The sequence below is a fragment of the Prunus mume genome, linkage group LG2, assembly GCF_029339155.1.
Source record: "Prunus mume cultivar Tortuosa linkage group LG2, ASM2933915v1, whole genome shotgun sequence".
Lineage (NCBI taxonomy): Eukaryota > Viridiplantae > Streptophyta > Magnoliopsida > Rosales > Rosaceae > Prunus > Prunus mume.
In genome coordinates this window covers 13694559-13714171 of record NC_142699.1, presented here as the reverse complement: position 1 = coordinate 13714171, position 19613 = coordinate 13694559, and the positions used below count along the sequence as shown (strand labels likewise).

At 35.4% G+C, this 19613-nt stretch overlaps 1 long non-coding RNA gene and 1 pseudogene across 2 annotated transcripts; both read left to right on the top strand.

Annotated features, from left to right (window-relative positions):
• Positions 1–1864: 1864 nt before the first annotated feature.
• LOC103320796 (uncharacterized) lies at positions 1865–10951 on the top strand. Its single transcript, XR_016124248.1, has 2 exons — positions 1865–5436; positions 5847–10951. It is a non-coding gene; the product is annotated as an uncharacterized LOC103320796 (long non-coding RNA).
• Positions 10952–11957: 1006 nt separating this feature from the next.
• Positions 11958–14188, top strand: LOC148919681 (uncharacterized; annotated as a pseudogene). Its single transcript, XR_016124326.1, has 3 exons — positions 11958–12611; positions 12746–13121; positions 13238–14188. The product of XR_016124326.1 is annotated as an uncharacterized LOC148919681 (transcript).
• The last annotated feature ends 5425 nt before the right edge of the window (positions 14189–19613 follow it).

Here is a 19613-nt window from a genome sequence, read left to right as displayed (position 1 = left end):
CAACCACCAAAACAGCAATGCCAACGATTGAAATCAGCATCATGCGCCTCAACAATTGTGGATATAAAACAGAAGAAAAACAAAATAGATATGCGCGAAAAAAAGAGAAAAACAAAATACACTTGGGTTAAGCCAATAACAAGGCCTAATACACTAGAAACCAAATGAAAGAAAATTAAGAACGAAAAAAATACTTAATGTATGAAGAAATAACATAACAGTGGAAATCCAACAATATGGTGGGTATCAATCGCGCCAAATCAATTAAACAGGTCAGTTCAACTCGTAATTATCGATTTGGTTTGGTTTGGTTTTAATCAAGAAAAAATCAAATGGTATAAAAATCGAACCGGATTGAATATTATTTGGTTTGGTTTTGAGGTTTTACAAACCGGCATAAATCGAACTGGGCCGTCTAATAGTTATGGAAATTTGGTTTTGAGCTTATATATATATATATAATTTGACATGTGTAATCCTCTAATTAGAAAATAACTATATATGAATGTTGAATTGTGGCTATATTAGTTATTGAAATTTGACTTTTTATGGTATGTTGAATTTTAGGATGGTTGATACACTAGAAAATGAAAAAAGTATGTAGCAAGTTGTGAATTTTTTTTGTTCTAATTGGGCTAACAATGTTGAAAAAAAGAAAAAGAAAAGAGAATTGAACTTAGGCCTAAACTGGCTAAACCAAACTGTCTTAAATTGGTTTGGTTTGGTTCGGCTTCCTCCGTGATTATTGTTAAAACCAAACCAAATCAAACCGTTATATTGTAATTGATTCGGATGTGGTTTTGAGGTGAAACCGATCCAATTTGGACCATACCCACCCCTAGCTACTAATACCAACTTCCAACAACGAACTTGCCAATAACCACAAGCAAACTCATATCCAAGATTGACAACAACCGACAACAAAATCGACAATATAGAAAAAGAGAAGTAAGGAGAAAAAAGATTTGATGAAATTGACTTGTGCATCTTTCATGAAATACTTGATTAGATTAATTTAATGTAATTATGAAATAAAATCAAGAAAAAGAAATTGAACTTGAACTAAACTACATGATCAAAAAAGTGCAACATGTCCAAATGTTAACTACCCAACTTCTAGATCAATGTTACACCAACGTTCAAATCTCAATTCAAAATAATGAAGTTGATTATTTTTTTGTAATTATGAAGAAATAATAAAGTGGTTGTGATTGCAAATGTGGGTTGACCTAGTTAGTGAAGACAGTGAGCCCTCTACCTTGCACTCATGTTCGAATTTTCTCTTTATAAATTATATTAGTTTAGAACATCGTTTTTCTCTCTCTCTATATATATATTTTTTAAAAGTCACGTTTGATGGGCTTCCTTCTTTGTGTCCGGATGTACTCATGACTATTGGACTTGATGAAACCAGAGAACTTGTGCCAATCGCAGGGTGTCGACCAGCGCAAAAAATATTAAACGGCCTAGTCCTTCTGTGCCTTTTAGCCCAGCCCAGTGTCACACTGACACTTGCTTCGAGAATTTTTTTTAAAATTTTTTTCGTTTTAATTTTTTTAGGAATCCTGGTCCCACAAGGTCTAGACACGTGGCAGTTTATTTTTAAAATTTTATTTGTTCAAATTTTTTCTATCCGGACGTGTATAGGAATCCTGGTGCAACACGGATTGCAAGTCTTCACCCAAAAAAACACGTGGCAGCTTTTATTTTAAAATATTTTTCCATCCAAAAGGTTTCCGGGTCCAACAAGGCGCGTCCTCACCTCACCACCACAAATATAGAAAAAATAAAGAAAGAAGGGAAAGTAGCGTTGATTTCAAGTCATCACAACCGACTAAACCGCGTCGATAGCCTATCCGTTACAACTTACACATCCACCGTCCATTATTTCCATCACCACTTAATCTTGGCCGTTCATCCCGATCCCCTTCCCCTATAAATACCCTTCAGCCGTTCTCACAATTAACCTTACTTGGCTGGTCCCTGAACGGAAGGGAGGATTAAGTTTGGGTTTGTGTAGATTATCGGATTTGTTGTTTCGCTTCTTCTGTTTGGGTTTGATTCTATGCTTTCGATATTGATGGATTAAGTTTTGTTATCGCTATGCTTTAGGTTTTGGTGATGGATTTTGCTAACCGATTAAAAGTTGGATCTAATGACCTTTGAAGGTTGTGACGATATAAAGAACCAGAGATTGTGTATATTTGCAGGCTTGTTTTATTGGTTCAGATAGACCCAAACGACATCGTGGATCATGGTGAAGTAGGTGTTTGGTATTAAACTGCTATGAATTCGATTGGGATCTTCTCGTTGTTTTGTATAGATATAATTTGTTGATCTGAGGCTGAAGCTCATCTTTATTGATATGCTTATGAGTTTTAATTGGGATGATGAATGCCAGGGCTTCGTGGATTCAGTACCTAGTTCTGCTTGCGTTTTGATTTGGACGAAAACCTCATCGATTTACCTTCTACGGGAGACCTTTCGCTTACCTCCTTTGATTTTGTTCTGAAGTTAGAATATAATGATTTGGAAATTTCCGTCGTTTATTGTCATTCAAATAAGCGGAGCTTTGCTGTTATTTTTCAGGCCTCGTTTGCGGTGTTTGACACACGAGGGTTAGATGATAACTCGATAGGTTCTTATGGGGTCTGATTGGATGGCTATGAGGTCGAATTTTATACTGTTTTGCGCTTGCAATGGAATGTTGAATTTCAAAATTGTCTATCTGGATCTATTGATTTGCAGCAGATACCGGCTTTGAGCTTATGTCTGCACCCTTTTAGTCTTTGGATAGATCGTAGTGCACTCCATTTGTAAAGGTTTTCATTGGTTTGCTGCATATGGATTATTGTTTTGGGTTACGTGTTCAAGTCCCTGAAATTTGCAAGTAATATCATGTTTATGTCCTCCTTTTTCCTATAATCATGCCGAACTTTCTGCTCTTATATTGACAGATACTAAATCTAGAATTCATGGGGTACATTGTTAACCTTCTTAGTTCTTCCGTTTCAATGTGATTCTTGGTTTTTGGGTATGTTCTAATCGGGTTTTTATTTTATGTCCTCAATTTTGGCTTTCTATTGAATATCTCAGTTGGAATGAAAGTGTCTATTCTAATTTTGTCATATCTCAAATATTAGTAATTCTTTTTTCAAAGATATAAAATTATTCAATGTTTTGATTACAGACCCGGAGTATTTCTCACTTACCTCTTTATTGCCCTGTCTTTGATCAATATTTTTTGCATTATGGTCTTTAAGCTATTAATAATTACAACCAAAAGTGGTTTGGCGCTTACCTTCTACTATATGTTTTTTTTTGAAGTTTATTCATTTCTATGGTTGTCATTGCATATATTGGGGCTTCGAATTTGTATAGCAGTGTGGTTAGGTATTGTCATGATGATTCACTAATTTCGTGGTTAAAGTGCTTATGGTGACTAAGTTGGATGGAGCTAAAAGTTTATGACACTGCTGTGGGAGCTATTCTTGTTTGGTTAACATGTTAAATCTTTTTCTTTTAATTTTTAAATTTTTTATACAAGTCTCTCTCTCTCCCCCCAAAATTAATGTTAGGTACTATGTATTTTTCATGTTTCTTATGTTGGTTTCAAATTGGCATACAAACCAAGGGAGTTTTAATGCTGTTGCCTTTCGTTTACCATTTAAAAAATTTATTAAATTTGGTACTGATATTATAGTAATATCTTATGTAGATGCAACCTAATTCTCGATTTAGGGACAAAGTTTCACCAGGGGGAACCAGTTTGAGAGCTCAAGGCCGCTGGTTTTGTTTGTTCACATTCCTTGGTTTCTTATTTTCATTACTCATTCAATATCGCGAATTTTGTGGTCTGTCTTTCCGTTGATGTCTTGCTTTAGTCCACATTATGTAGTGATTAAGAGGATTTTGAGCAGTTCGTGGGGTTGCCTTGTTTGGTTATTTTTGTGTGCAGGAATTTGGTTTTAACGCTGCAGTTAATAAAGGAAGTGGAAATAGTTTATTGGGAGAACATGTTAAATCCTGTGTGTCTCAAGTTTTTTTAAACTTTTGTACAAGTCTCTCTCTCTCTCTAATTCCCTCCTTAATTAATATTATGTATTTTTCAGGTTTCTTCTGTTGGGTTTGAATTGGCTTACTACCTAAGAGGGGGTTAATGTTGTTGCCTTTTGTTTCCCATTTTAAAAATTTATTACATTTGGTGCTGTTATTTTAGCAATATCTTATGTAGATGCATCCTAATTATTGTTTTAGGGACAAAGTTTCACCTGGGGGCACGGGTTTGAGAGCTCAACGCCGCTGGTTTTGTTTGTTCACCTTCTTTGGTTTCTTATTTTTGTTACTTGTTCAATATCGTGAATTATGCGGTCTGTCTTTCAATGTTCAATATCATGAAGTATGTGGTCCGGTCTTTCTGTTGATGTCTTGCTTTCGTACACATTATGTATTGATTATCAGGATTTTTAGCAGTTACTGCGGTTGCCTTGTTTGGTGTTTGTTTTTTTTGCAGAAATTTGGTTGTATTTGTTTATGCTGCAGTTAATAAAGGAAGTGGGAATAGCTTATTGGGAGAACATGTTAAATCTTTTTTCTCTTATTTATTTTAAAGTTTTTTATATAAATCTCTCTCTCTCTCTCTCTCTCTCTCTCAATATCTCTGTATTTCACCCCTAAATTGATCAGGTATTATGTATTTTTCAGGTTTCTTCTGTTGGGTTTGAATTGACTTACTACCTAAGAGGGGTTTTAAAGCTAATATCTTATGTAGTTGCACCCTAGTTTTTGTTTTAGGGACAGAATTTCACATGGGTGCACTGGTTTGAGAGCTCAAGGCCGCTGGTTTTGTTTGTTCACTTGGTTTCTTATTTTTGTTACTTCTTCAATATTGTGAATTTTTTGGTCTGTCTTTCCGTCGGTGTCTTGCTTTAGTTCACATTGTGTAGTGCTTATCATGATGTTGAGCAGTTCCTGCAGTGCCTTGTTTGGTGATTTTTTTGCAGGAATTTGGTTTTAGAAGTTTACGCCCCAGTTAAATGGAAGTGGAATTGGCGTTTTGGTTTTTTATGAAATTGTTTCATTCTCTACTTGTTTAATGTCCTAAATTTTTGGGAGACCATGTTAAATTTTTTTCATTATTATTTTTAAATGTTTTTAAAGTTTTTATATAGCTCTCTCTCTCTCTCTCTCTCTCTCTCTCTCTCTCTCTATTATATTTGGTGCTGTTATTTTAGCAATATCTTATGTAGATGCACCCTAATTCTTGTATTAGGGACAAAGTTTCAACTTGATGCGCGGGTCTGAGTGGAGTTCGAAGACGCTGGTTTTTATTCACCCTGTTTGGTTTCTTCTTTTTTCTAGGCGTTTCAGTAATATTGTGGATCTTAATTGGATTGCTTTGAGCTTATGTCCGTAGCTTCCTACTCTTTTGATAAGGTTATATGCTTGCTCCTTTACTAGGTCAAAGCGTTTTTTAAACCTATGTTGATACCCAGAAAATCGTACATAAATTCATGTTAGTGTCTTCCTCTCCTTTTCCCTATAATCAGGCTAAAGATTTTTGCTATTCTATTGAAAAATACTAAATTGGGATTTAGGGTGGTACAATTATTAACCATTAGTTCAATAGTCTGATTTTATGTTTTCAATCTTGGCATATGGGGGATATGTTCAAAATCACAATCAATCTTATTAATCTTTTTTTCATGGTTCAAAGATATAATATTATGATGTCTTGATTACAGATGCTGAATATCTCGTACTTCTGTGCTGCCATGTATTTGTTCAATATATGTAGCTGTTATTTAGCAATATCTGAAGTAGATGCATCCTAATTCTTGTCTCAGGGACAAAGTTTTCCTTGGGGCATGGAAATGAATAGAGCTCATGGCCGCTGGTTTTGTTTATTCACCCTGCTTGTTTCTTTTACATGTTCAATATCGGTGAATTATGTGGTTGTCTTTCCTTTGATGTCATATGCAGATGAATCTCTTGCTTTAGGCTGTCTTTATGGAGCTGAGTATCAGGATTTTGAGTAGCTTCTGCAGTTGCCTTATTGACCCTGTTTGCTTTCTTAATTCTGTTACATGTTCAATATCGTGAATTCCGTGGTTGTCTTTTATTTTGTGTTGTATGCAGATGCATTTCTTGCTTTAGTCCGGAATATCAGGATTTTGAGTAGCTTCTGCAGTTGCTCTGTTTGGTGAATTTTTGCTGGAATTTTGTTTTAAGGTTTACACTGCAGTTAGTTCTTGGCTTATATTTTAATTCTGATTTCTTTGATGTCTGGAACAATTTGTTTATGCAGATTGAAAATCGTGTGTGTCTATGGAATCTCACTCTACGTTGAATAAAAACGGGCTGCCTAACTATAAGAGGGGTCTTTTATCCGATCTTTTTTATTCGTAATGTATGTATAATGTGGGGCACATTGTCTGCGCTACATCTCTGCCTGCAGGCGTATTGTAACTCGTGTCTAGGGGGGGTTCTCAGTTATTATCTGATTTTATATTCTTGGAGCCCGTATGTCATCCTGAGACATTTTTTGTGCAATGTCTTTACATGCAGACCATTACACTTGTCTTCTTGTGGGGTCTGATTCCTTGAAGTAGAACGAGCTGCTTTTAAGAAAGGGTTTGAGTGGTTCTCTGCTTATGCTTTAACTTCTTACATGAGCCATTATTTGAGTAATGTTTTCTTTTAGAGTTTGATGCATCTTGTGTATTGGTGAAGAGTTTATAAGATCTGGCACCATTGTTCGAGGAATATTCTATGCAGATGCAATTTAACTTGCCTGTGTATGGAGTCTTACTTTGTTTAAGGAGTGCAGGGGTGCTACTAAGAGTGAATTTCTTCGCCCTATTATTTGATTGGCTGGTCTTAAGAGATTTTGCACAATTTATTTGAGCAGCGTTTCTATATGCAGACACATCCTAACTCTTGTCTTGTACATGGAGTCCAACATTGTTGACGGAGAAGGGCTACTTCCATGTGGGGGTTTCTTGTCTTATTATCCATTCTCTATTCTGGAGATTGTATGAGATCTTGGGCCATGATTTGCACCATTACTTTCTATTCTATGCAGGTCATCTTGTCTGTATATGGGGTCCAGCTTTGTTGAAGGAAATTGCTTTTAAGAGGGAGTTGAGTAGTATGACCTTATGATTTAATTTGTTTATGAGATTCGACACTTTCATTGGGCATTATTTTGTGCAGATACATCGTAGCTCTGGTCTGTTTCTGGATCTTTTTCCTTGGATGTTGGGCTTTGTTGATTTTTGTCTTGTGCTCCAATGTCTCAGTTTTTAAGGAGTTATGAGATGCATCCTTGTTCTTGTGTGTGAATGAGTGTAACTTAATTCATGACTGGACTAATCTTAAGGAGGTTATGCTGCGTCTGATCTTTGTTGTGGCTCGCTTTTTCGAGGAGGGTTTCTGCAGTTCAATTTCAACTTAATGTCAATTGTGAAACCTCAGGAACAGGTCTCATGCAGATGCTCGTTGCTCTAAGTCTTACTTGAGTTAAGTTGATGAGGATGATTTTTCGAGTGACAATCAGAACTTGTTGCACTGCGCCTGGTTTTTCTTCAACTGCCTTCTTGTTTTCATGATACTTACATTTCTTTTCCAATGGTGATATGTTATGATGATGTCAATTTTTGTTTGCGGTAGTTCATGGATTTTCCTGTGCAGAAGTTTTGTAGCTCGGAGTTTTACTTATATCTGCATTGATTCCTTGAGAAACAGTCTCCACATTCTGTTTCTTATTCATTGTCTTCTTTTATGGGGTTTATCGCTCATGGCTTGATAGTTCAACATATTCTTATGGTGATGGGTTCATTCTTTTCTTTAACTTAATTATATTCTCTCAAAATTTACTTTTATTTCTGTTTTTTAAAAGATAACTTATTACAGATTTTGAATTTCGTGTAGGGGCCTCAAGATCCTTAATCTTTTATGACTCTGCGCCTCTCCCATTCATTTCTATATTGTGCTGGTCTTTAATTAATTCACACATTTTAAGGTTTGGCAGATGCTCATCGTTATTGGTATTGCTGTTTAAATGTCTGTTTTGTCTGGTTGAAGGTGGATTCAATGCAGTATGTGCCTTGGCGCTTCTACTTCGATCTGCCGCGTGAGCAGTTATTCCTATTAATAGTTCTGCTACTAAGATAGTTCCTTCAAAGCCTCAGCTTTGTGCAATACTTTGGCCATTCAGGGTTGGATATTCTTTGGTGCTTCTCTTTTTTTCCTCCTATTCTTTGGCCTTTTCAGAAGGGCACTTGTTAAGATATTTGGTCATTCATTTGATATTTTATTGATGAGTGTATATATTCTGGCACCACCATTTGATCTCATGCAATGTGTTTGCAGTTGCATCCTAACTTGTCTTCACTTTGTCAGAGCCTAGATCTCTTTTAAGAGGTGGTTTTATGTTTCTTTGCTTGTGATTTAGTTCTCTGTAGACCATAAATGTGGCATTTTTGAGCAAATGTATTATGCAAATTCATTAAGCATCTTTTTTACTTGATTACATATGAATGGAATGGGTATTCAAGCAAACCAACGGAATCATGGATTTGGGCATGTGTGACAGTCAAAGAGGAATGGGAGTTGCCTTTGTAGAGTGTACGTCTTTCCTTTTGGTCTTGTCTTCATTGGAATGTGGACTGCTTATAGTAGTGTCCTGTTTTTTCTTGGCTTACCATTCTTCTTGGATATTGGGTCTGTATATTGTCAGCTTGCTTGTGAGGCTCGGTTGAATGGGGGATGCTGTTGGTACTTCTTGGCTTATGATTTATTTTTGTTAGATTTTATCAGATATGATTTGCGCAAAAAGTTTTGTGCAGCAACGTTTGTCTTTTAACGGAGTCCTAGGGTTTAAGGAGGAGTGGGAATGTGGTATGCAGATTGATGTCTTTGGATGCAGTGAAGTATCATTGGACCGTAGAGCAGCACTTGCTGACACATAAACTGAGTATGACTTTGATCTTCGTTGATGGAACTGTTCTTTGAGGGGTTGTGAGATTTGATTTTGTCGTTTACATAGTATCTTATTTCCAATTTGTGTCGAAGTTTTATTCATTAATCTCTTTTTAGCCGAGGTTTACTCATCTTCAGGTTGACGGGATTGATTTGTCAGCTAAAATGGATCGGATGACTTGCTTTCATTGTCTTTGGATTTCAGCGTTTAGATCTTAACGAGCTTATCTTCCTATGTCTTGCTCAATTTTTCCAGAATATGGGCTGAGGGTTGATTCTTCCTTTAATTTAATTGCTTCTCTCAAAATCTCTTTTCATATATATAAATTTTTCTCTTGTACAGGTGCTAATATTCATATGTACCTTTTTGGATTTTATAGCGTTGGAGGTGGTGGTTTGTGGTCTGCTAAAGGGTTTGGCCTTTGTCTTAAACATAGTGACCTGCTGGCATCCTTTTGTTCAAGTGCCTGGTTTGCTTTTGCTGTTGCTTTTGTTGTGGCATATTACTTTTTTTTCTTTCTGGCAGGCTAAAGTTGCTTAAGTTTGTGATGGATCAGTATGTTGGATACTTGAAATTTCTGGGCAGAGTAGTCCATTGTAGAAGGTTGGGTGTTTTTGCTTGAAGAGTGCTCATCCGTTTAGGTTACACATGGGGTTGTTTGACAAGTAAACAATCTGGCATAATTATATGGGTCGTGTTTTATGCAGAAGCAGTCTCATTCTTTGAGGGCTTCGTCTCAGATTCAAGTTTATGCACAGAGCTGATAGAACTGTTTTTTTAAACTGCTGATGGAAATAGATGTGGTATGAAGTGTGTTGTTTCCCTTACCTGTCTTCTTAGTTCCGTCAGCTTATACTTTTTTCTATAACTGTTCCTTTAAATAGATTTTGTGTTCATTTGGGTGGCTTGATAGGATCTGTCGTTCTTTTCTTCATTTGGTGCTTCTTATGCGTAGTCCAACTTATTGAACATTGCAATTTAACATTTTAAAAGCATTTGAGTATTAATTAAATTGTTATTTGTTGGTATCAAATTAGACATTTTGAACTTTGGTGTGTTTTTCATATTTATGTCCTTATTAGTTGCTGGGTGTGTCTCTTTTATTGGTTCAATAATGCTGTGGTCGAGCGTCATTCGACTATTCCGAGCTGGTTACAAAGAGATGATGGGGATGAGAGATTACATTTAATGTAATACTTATCTCTAATTTATGACTAAGTAATGAACTTACAAATAGAACATGTAATGTATTGAAAGAATGTAGTTCTGGTTTGTCATTTTGGAATGAGCCCATTATGTAGATTGCTTATTCTGGGAGAGAATTTTTGTCTTTTTTTTTGTTACAAGGAGATTTCTAAACTATGCAACATTTCTTTTGTAGTTTTTCTTTTTGGATATTTGAAGTATATTTATATCCAAGTTGCTTGGTTTTTGCATATAGGGTCGGAGTTTTTGGAGTTCTTTGGACATTTGAACTATGACATTGTTCTGTTGTTTATCAATTGTATAATGTCAACTTCTTGGTAGCTTTTTCTCTTTTAGATTTGTTTGGCTTTTAGAATGATGGTTATGTTATGTGCCTTGTGTGTAGTTAGTTAGGTTTTAAGGGATGTAGCTCAAAATGGTAGAGCCTCTCAACTTGTAACCTTATGAACAAGTTACAAGACTTACGAGGAGATCAAGGTTCAAATCCTTGCGTCCCTGCACATTAACATATTTGATAGTTTATGAACTGCCTGTGTATGGATTGAAAGAATCTAAACCCTTGCCTGTGTATCTGTGGTTGCTGTTGATGTGCAGATGCTGTTGGTAGCTGACTAAAATGGTGGTTTGGATGATCTGTGGACTTGAGAACCTCAATTGGCTGATTTTCCGGTTTACCACAAGATGTGGTTTATTATGTAAAAGCTTCAGAAAGCTCAAGTTTGTAATACGAATTATGTTAATCTTCAAACTTGTTTGACGAGATATCACTGTCTTTATGCCTCTTGATCTTCTAGTTGTTAGTCAACCTCTGCATCTCTAATTCGTGTTTCTCATTTATTCATTTCATACACTTTCTCACGTACACCTTCACATTTGTATCTAAAAGGAAACAAAATTGCCCTAAAGGGATAGGACTGTACAAGATCCAAACCAATCCACCAAAACCAACTAATCCAATTCAATTCAATTCAATTTTATTGGTTTTGATAATATTCATGGATTGGATTGGATCCAAAAAATGAAAAACTGATTGGATCGGTTTGGTTAGCAGATTTAGGGCATGTTTACGTATCGGTAATGGGTATGGGAGGAAAGGAAATAATTTTCATTCCCTGACTTCCCCTGCGTTTACTTGCAATCGGAATGAAAAATAAGTGGGCCCCACCTCAAAATCAGTAATCACATTCCTCAAAACTGGGTATCGGATCAACTAGGGGGAGTAGTCGATACGATTTCCATTCTTGTTTTCTCTTATGAACTTCCAAAAATACCCTTACTACTTTACTATAATTCCAAAACAACTTAAACCCTAAAATAAAAATAAAAAAAATTACACGCTAGAAGGAGAATACATGCCAGAAGGAGTTCAAACAACTCAAACCATTAACGTTGCAGACACACCTCCTGAAGCAGCAGAAACTATGTAAGTCACTCAATCTATCTATCTACCTTTTTCTTCTTCTTCTATCTTCTGTCTTCACAATTCAACCCATAGTGATTGCTGCTGTTTGGAGTTTCAATCAATGGATATGTGATAATTACTACATACGTGATAATTACTAGAGTGTCCCTTCCACTCTATAATTCTACATACGGGATATGTGATAATTACTACTCTTACCACTTTACTATTGTTGTCATACAGAACAAGGATTAGGCTTAGGTAACCAATATTCGCATTGTGTTGATCAGAAAAGGAAAAGAGAAAAAGCCTTCATGCCAAAGATCAATTGTTTCTTTTTGTTTTAGTTTTTGGTTTTTCCCAATATCCTTTTACAGGTTTCGATGTATTGTGTTGATCAGAATCTTTTCACATATGTTAAACTGTTTTTCATATCATAGATATATTTTTGCATGTCTACAGCAACCAAAAAAAAAAAACAACAAACTTTTGTTGTAATATGTAGGCTTTACAATTTTACTTCTTTGCAGGTGTCAATAAAAGTGATCGTGAGTATATCTTGTCGAGCACGAAAGCAACGTTTGCAAAGCAATATCATATCCCAAATTAGGTAAGATTCTTAAAATTCAGCTTTCTTAGATATTGAGGTTTTGATATCTTGAATAAATATATATATATATATTTTAATGTCATGTAGACAAATGGCTCGATTAAGTTTGTCCACAAAGAGGAAACTACGTGTTACTATAAATGCTTTGATTGTCTACCTTCGAATAATATTTGTTGTATGTGCTGCGGGTTATGTCTATGCATGCTTAGCTTATCGAAAAAGTCGTTGACCAAGTCTTCCTTCGGTGATAAGAGTTTACAAACAACTAGAATACCTACATGGACTAGTTTATGAGAGTGATACTACATGTGTTGACCAACTAAGGATGGATAGACAATCTTTTCATAAGCTTTGTCAAATTTTGGTCACTAAAGGAGAACTACGATCGACCCGAAACATGAACAACTAATGTGAGTACATGTTTTTAAAAACCTTTTTATTCATTTATTCATTCATTTTTTAGAGCCGGAATGTTTTTCATCACTTGTATAGCAGATTCATTGTTTTTCATCACTTGTATCTTTTTTTTGTTTATTTTTTGTAGTAGATCATTTATTGTCATGAGTTCTACTGCTACTTCAAGTGGAAAAGTAAGGGGAGGAAGGGGACAAAATAAGCGCTATTGGACAACTAAGGAGGATAACATATTGATGGAATGCTTGATGGAACTCCATCAGAATACTAATTGGCGAGGTGACTCGGGCTTTAAAAATGGATACTTGAATAAATTAGAAACTATGCTAGAAGTCAAACTTCCGAATTCTGGGTTGAAGGCATCACCCCATATTGAATCAGGGGTGAAGACTTTGAAGGGAAAATATGGTGCTTTAGCTGATGCATTATCTCAAAGTGGTTTTGGGTGGAATGAAGAGGAAATGATGTTGGTATGTGAGAAAAGTGTATTTGATGCATGAGCGAAGGTAAATCTAAGCATATCCTATTATGTGCATATCAAATGAAATACATATGTTATGCTATGTCTTTAATATTTATTAAAGAATACTAATGCAGATATATATATATATTGTAATTGTAGAACAAAAAAGATGCAAGTGGTTTGTATGGCAAGTCGTTTCCACATTACTATACACTTGGAGAGATATTTGGAAAAGATCGTGCTATTGGAACAAATGTTGGAAATGCTGATGATGATGAAGAAGACGTTAGGCAAGATGATGCAAGTGTTCATCAGAATAGAAGTGTGGGTGATGATTTTATTGAGGAGATGTTTTCACATCCTGATGGTGGGTCACAATATGGGGGTTCAGAATATGAGGGATCTCAATTTGATGATGTTGAGGATTTAGAAGATGATGAGACAACTTTTACACAACCAAATCCCCAACCCTCAAGTGCCCAACCACGTGCCCAACAGAAGAGACCCGCACAAGATGTAGCAAGTGGTCCAAGTAATCCTCGTAGGAAGGTAAATGCTTTGAATGAAATGTCTAACAAATTTGGACTTATGGCTGAGGCTGTAGCAGGAATGGCACCTCAGCTTGCAGGCTTGGTTAATGTTCTTTCAACAGAGAAGGATCTTGCTGATATGCAAGCTAAACTTGGTGGTGAATTGAGGAAAATAGAATTCCTATCTCCTTTGCAAGTATTTCGTATTACCAATATTTTAGCCAAAGAGCACGATTTGCTGAGGGTCTTCTTTACCATGACCGATGAAGAAAAAAAAGATTATGTATTTAATCTTATGGAGCATGGCTTACAGTGATTGTTATTGATGAGTAATGGGCAAATGACTTACTAGGTTCATTATATATCTCTTCTTTTGGTAGTATAACTTCAAAACCCCCTTACTAGGTTCCCTCTTACTGATAAATTCAAAACCCCCTTTCCAATAGTTTGGTCTGTTCTTTGCATATTTATTGTGAATAGAGAACTGAGATAAATGAGAGAACTGAAAACAGAAAACAGAAAAGCAACACATGCAAATGCAATTCAAAACAGGAAGCTAGGCAAAGCATCAAAAACCCAAAACACAAATTAGCAAAATTACGATCCATTGATTAAATTAAAAACGAACATGGATGACACTTGACACTCACAGACAGCAACACAATGACACAAACTCACATGTAGAAATATATCCATCACTTTGACTTAGGCACTCTTTATTTATACTACATATGCTGTCGTTCTTTTCCTTCTTCTTTACGTTCATCTCCTCTCCAATGTCTCGAATCCTTAAAGCTTGGCCTGGTCTTCACCGAGGCTCTGCTGCTGCTTCCCCTTACTTAACTTGTGCAAATCATGTTTACACCGCATTATTGAGAATTATATATGTGTTGTAGTGAAAATGTGTAGGGCATTTTAGTAATCAAATTAATTTGGATTTTGATTCATGAAAATTAGTAAACAATAACAATGGGAATCAACCCCATTCCTTAACTAATTCCGTATGTTTAGTAAACAGCGTAATGGGAATGATTCTTCTCATACCGATTCAGTAGTTCTCCGATTCCTAAATTCTCTGATTCCTTCCCATACCCATTACTGATACGTAAACATGCCCTTAGAGTTTGAATTCCAATTCAAATTTAATTGATTCAACTTTTTAAAAAGAGGTGCAAATATTTACCTTTCCTAGTGTTCAAACCTAAACCACCTTTCACCTTTCACTTACACCAATACACTAACACAACTTTGTTGATAATCTTTTGAAAGAATATATTAATATACCATAAAACTTATACCTTTTGTTTAGATGAATGAATTGCAAATTACATAGAATTCTAAAATGACGGAATTTAGATTTCCGTCATTTCAAGTTTTGGCAATTGAAGATTTCAATGTTTGGATTTATGTATGTCGAATTTTTTTAAATGACAGAAATTGAAAATTTCAATGTTTGGATAGCTCATGTAAATTGTAAATGACAGAAATTAAATATTTTGATATCTTGGTCTTTCTTCTGCTGACACTATTACCGGAATGTGAGTTCCATCAAGTGCCCCAATACAATTCTAAACATGAAATATAAAACAATATAAGTATGAAACTTAAGATAACTAGTTGAAAAATAAAATAAAAATATATTTTTTTCTTCTAGTTATATAAGTACTTCAAACCACTGCCATTTGCTTCTTTCGGAACTCCCAACAGTACTTGGCTAGAATTTTACGTATTCTTCACAAATTCTCACCATTGCATATAAGACTCTGATAAATTGCCTATTAATTGTTTCGATTGAACGGTAATAGTCAAAACCAATGACTCTGTATTTCAAGTTGTGAGCAATTATTTTCAAAAATATTGCTGCAGATTCTTCAATTGAAATATTTCTTATTCGAACCAACCCACCATTTTCTTCTAAAATTCTACATAACTTTTTTTAATGCACTTTTGCTAATTCGGAATTGATCAATACAATCAACTTCTTTTCCATTGTACATACGGTTCAAATAAGATCGCATTTCTTCATCCCAATCATGTGAATGCTCTTTAACACGAAAATTATCATAACACCATTGTGCTAGCATAACCATAAAAAAGATCATTGTATAAACAATAATTGTGAAATGAATTTTGGCGTTTAAAAAAGAAATGAAAAGTTTGGCGCTGTTTTTTTAATGTAAGTTTTGGCATACTGGAAAATATGAATTTCCGCACTATGGAAATTGTGAAATGACGCCTATTTTGGTGGAAATTAAACTCGGGAGTTTGATGTTTCAATTTCCACGATTTTTTCCGCGCGTCATTTAATAAATTCCACGCTTAAGTTGCCAAACAAGGAAATTGTCAATTTCTCCTCTTAAATTCCCAACATTTAGCTAAATTTCGAGTTATTTTCCCTCATTCAAACGGAAGGCTAGATTTTTAAATTTTTGTGTTGACTTTAGTGTTTCTTTTTTTAAGGAATTGATGTAACTTGAACTTTAAATGTTGAATTTTATGTTGTAGTGTTGTTTTCTAAAATTTATTTATGTCTATTTAGAACATATTTAATGGTATTTTCTATCGGATTGAATTCTATATGATTATCTTTGTGATTATCATATTTTCAAAAAAATCGATCATCCAATCCAATCCAATGTATCGAATTATAAAATCTCAAATCCAATAAAAAATTGGATTGGATTGATAAAAATTCTTTGATTTTCGAACAAATGTAAACCCTTATTAAGAGACAAAGTTTCAATCTAATAAAAAATTATATAGAAAACAAAATAAAAACAATTTTCAGTTAAAATACAGTTATTTCACCTCCCGAAACCATAATCCATTTTTCATTTGTTGGATTTTTTATTATAATAATTTCACCATCCATTTGTTGTTCGTTGAGTTTTTTATTATAATAATTTCACCAATTTTTTCGTGGATACATTTATGAAGTTCATGATTTGTTATAAAGGAAGTCTAGCTATTCATTAGAACCTTATTTATAAATAATGATATTCAAGCTAGCTCCTCTTGGATTGTAAATAAAATGAAGTTAGTGTTTAGACCATTTCCACCTATTTATCATGGCAAAAGGAAAATGGAGGCAATGGTTTTACATAATGGTGTCTGCCCTAACAATTTTTTTGTTGGATTTCGACCCATTGCATGGCAATCTAAAGGCAACCACTATTCACATGAGATATGAGGAGAAGAATTTGTATAGTGTTTTGGTGTGGAAAGTGAAGAATATGGCTAGGTATTTATAAATATATAATAAAAAAAATTGAAAATTATGGTTTTTAAAAAAATTATTTTTTTGTTATTTAAATTGGTTTCTCGTCACAATGACATTAGCATTAGGTCAGCTTACCCAGGCAGCAGCCCAAGCAAGTCTTGCCTTTGGGCTTATCTAGCTCTTACCTTGGCAATATTTGGGCACTAAAAACGAGATTGAGGGCCTAGGGGGCCTTCTGACCATCCTAGGGGGAACGGTGAAAATGCTCTAATGGGAGGATTTTTGTTTTTTTGGGGTTGGGGGTGATGGTGTGAGGGTGTGAGGGTGAGGGATGAAAAAAGTGCTTATCAAGGTGTATAGAACTTCCCTCCCGGACCTACCTCCAACCTAGAGTGGCTAGAAGGGAAGTAAAATTAATCCTTGTTCTACTAAATGAGCCACTTCAAATAGGATTGAGAAATTATGGAATTTTAGAAACAATAATGAGTGGCAAGGTGGCAATATAAAATTGGTGAAATAATGGGACAAGTGGGTGTATTCACCCATTGTTTAGTTTTTATTTTGTTTGTTCTTTTTTCTTTTATTTTTTGGTACAGAGGGAGGCTAAAGCCCCAAATAAAAAAAAAAATTAAACAGAAACTAGACGAGGTCTAGCAACACCTCGAACATCAGCAACTAACATAGCACTAAGAAAAGCTGGAGCCTCCAAAAAGGCCAGGACCAAAATCATAACTCTTCGCAGCAAGAGCATCCGTAGCACGGTTTTGTTCACGGAAAATATGCTTTACAGAGCAGCTCCAATCCTCATGAATCTTCATTTTGCAACAATTGATAATACTAAAGAGAGGGTGTGTTGACATAATAGGACTTTTTAACAAAGCCACAGCAGAAGTAGCATCACACTTAATCTCCACCATGTGAAAACCAGCATCCCAAGCCATATTAAGCCCCCATAACTCAGCCTTAATGATGGAACCGTAGCTTAGATTCACAGAGAAGCCCTTGATCCAACTCCCACAAGAGTCTCTTAACAAACCCCCAGCCCCAATATGACCAGGGGAATTAATTCTGCTACCATCAGTGTTGATTTTACAAACACCAGGATGAGGGGCCATCCAATGGAGATGAACAACACTACGCTAAGGGAGAATATCCATTAGATTACAAGCTGAAAACCACTCCAAAACACACTGATAAATCAACAGATGAGGCTCAGCAGGCAAAAGAAAATTCTGATAAAAAAACCACTTTACATCTCCATTTCCATATAAACCAGAGAAAAATAGCAAAAACCAAATACCAGGGCAGGCCATAGGTAACAAACCTCTTCAATTTCAAGTTATGCAAAAGCCAATCATCATAATCATCCATCAACTGACCAGATTCCACTCTCCCAAACCCAAGTCTATTCCAAATAGCAAGAATGGCAGTACAATCCTTATAGAGATAAGCAGAAGATTCCAAAGGACAATCACATCTAGGACAAACAGCAGCATTAGTGAGCTTTCTCGTCAATCTTTGAGCGTTCGCAAGTAACTTCTTATGACACATAACCTAGAGGAAGGTCTTAAGCTTCAGCGGAACATGAAGCTTCCAAATAAAATCCCATTTCCAATTAGCACTACCCTCATCCATATAAAAGGTATTATAGGAAGTTTTTACAGAAAATTGGCCATTAGAGGTGGGCTACCAGATGCATTTATCCTCCCCACTGCCATTGTACCCAGCATGAGTACTAAGAATCAAGTTGACAATATTCATAGGCAGGCATTCCACTAAGCAGTTGAAATCCCAAATGCCATCCTCCAAAAAGTCACTAACATTTAATTGAAGCATGTCCTTAGATAAATCAATTAGAACAAATTGTTGCAAGGAACACAACTAAGCCATCTATCAGTCCAGAACAAGATATCATCCCCAGACCCACACGCCATTTAATACATGTAGAAAGAACTTGAGCACCATATATAAATACCCCTCCAAACATTAGAGTTACTCTGGAGCGTAGATCTTTAGCAGCAAGGATATCACAATGCCTTAGATACTTTGCATTAAACACTTGTGCCCAAAGACCTTGCTCACGTTGCAGTAAACGCCAACCAGTTTTAGCAAGAAGAGCTTGATTCATCCAAGCAGAATTCTTAATTCCCCAACCACCATCAAATTTAGGCTTACAAATAGTGTCCCAATTAACCAAGTGAATCTTCGCTTGATCAATAGTATGCCCCCATGAAAAATTTCTATTTAACTGATCAAGTTTCTTACGGACAGAAACATGCAATTTAGCAGCTTGCATGGAATAAATAGGGATAGCATAAGTGACAAATTGCAAAAGGGTCAAATGACCAGCCATAGAAATAGTATGGTTTTCTAAGAAGATAACCTCCTTTGGACTTTATCAATAATCTCTTGATAAGTAACTTTAGTGACTCGTGTATGAATAAGAGGAACACCAAGATATTTACCAAGACAAGTAGTGGGAGGGGAACACCACATATAGTTGCAGTAGAATAAGCTAACTCAGAAGAAGTATTTGGAGAAACACAGATCATAGATTTCTCAAAACTCACCTTCTGACTAGAGACACTACAAAAACCATCTAAACATTTCTTCATAATAATAGCCTGATTGACTAAAGCTTTTCCAAAGAGAATCAAATCATCACAAAAAAAAGAAAAAAAAAAGAGATAAAAGGCCTCTTTGGCATATCCTGCTCCTACTTCCAAGCCTTATCCGAACAGATTGCTGAATAATATGCAAAGCTTCTCCATACACAAAACAAAGA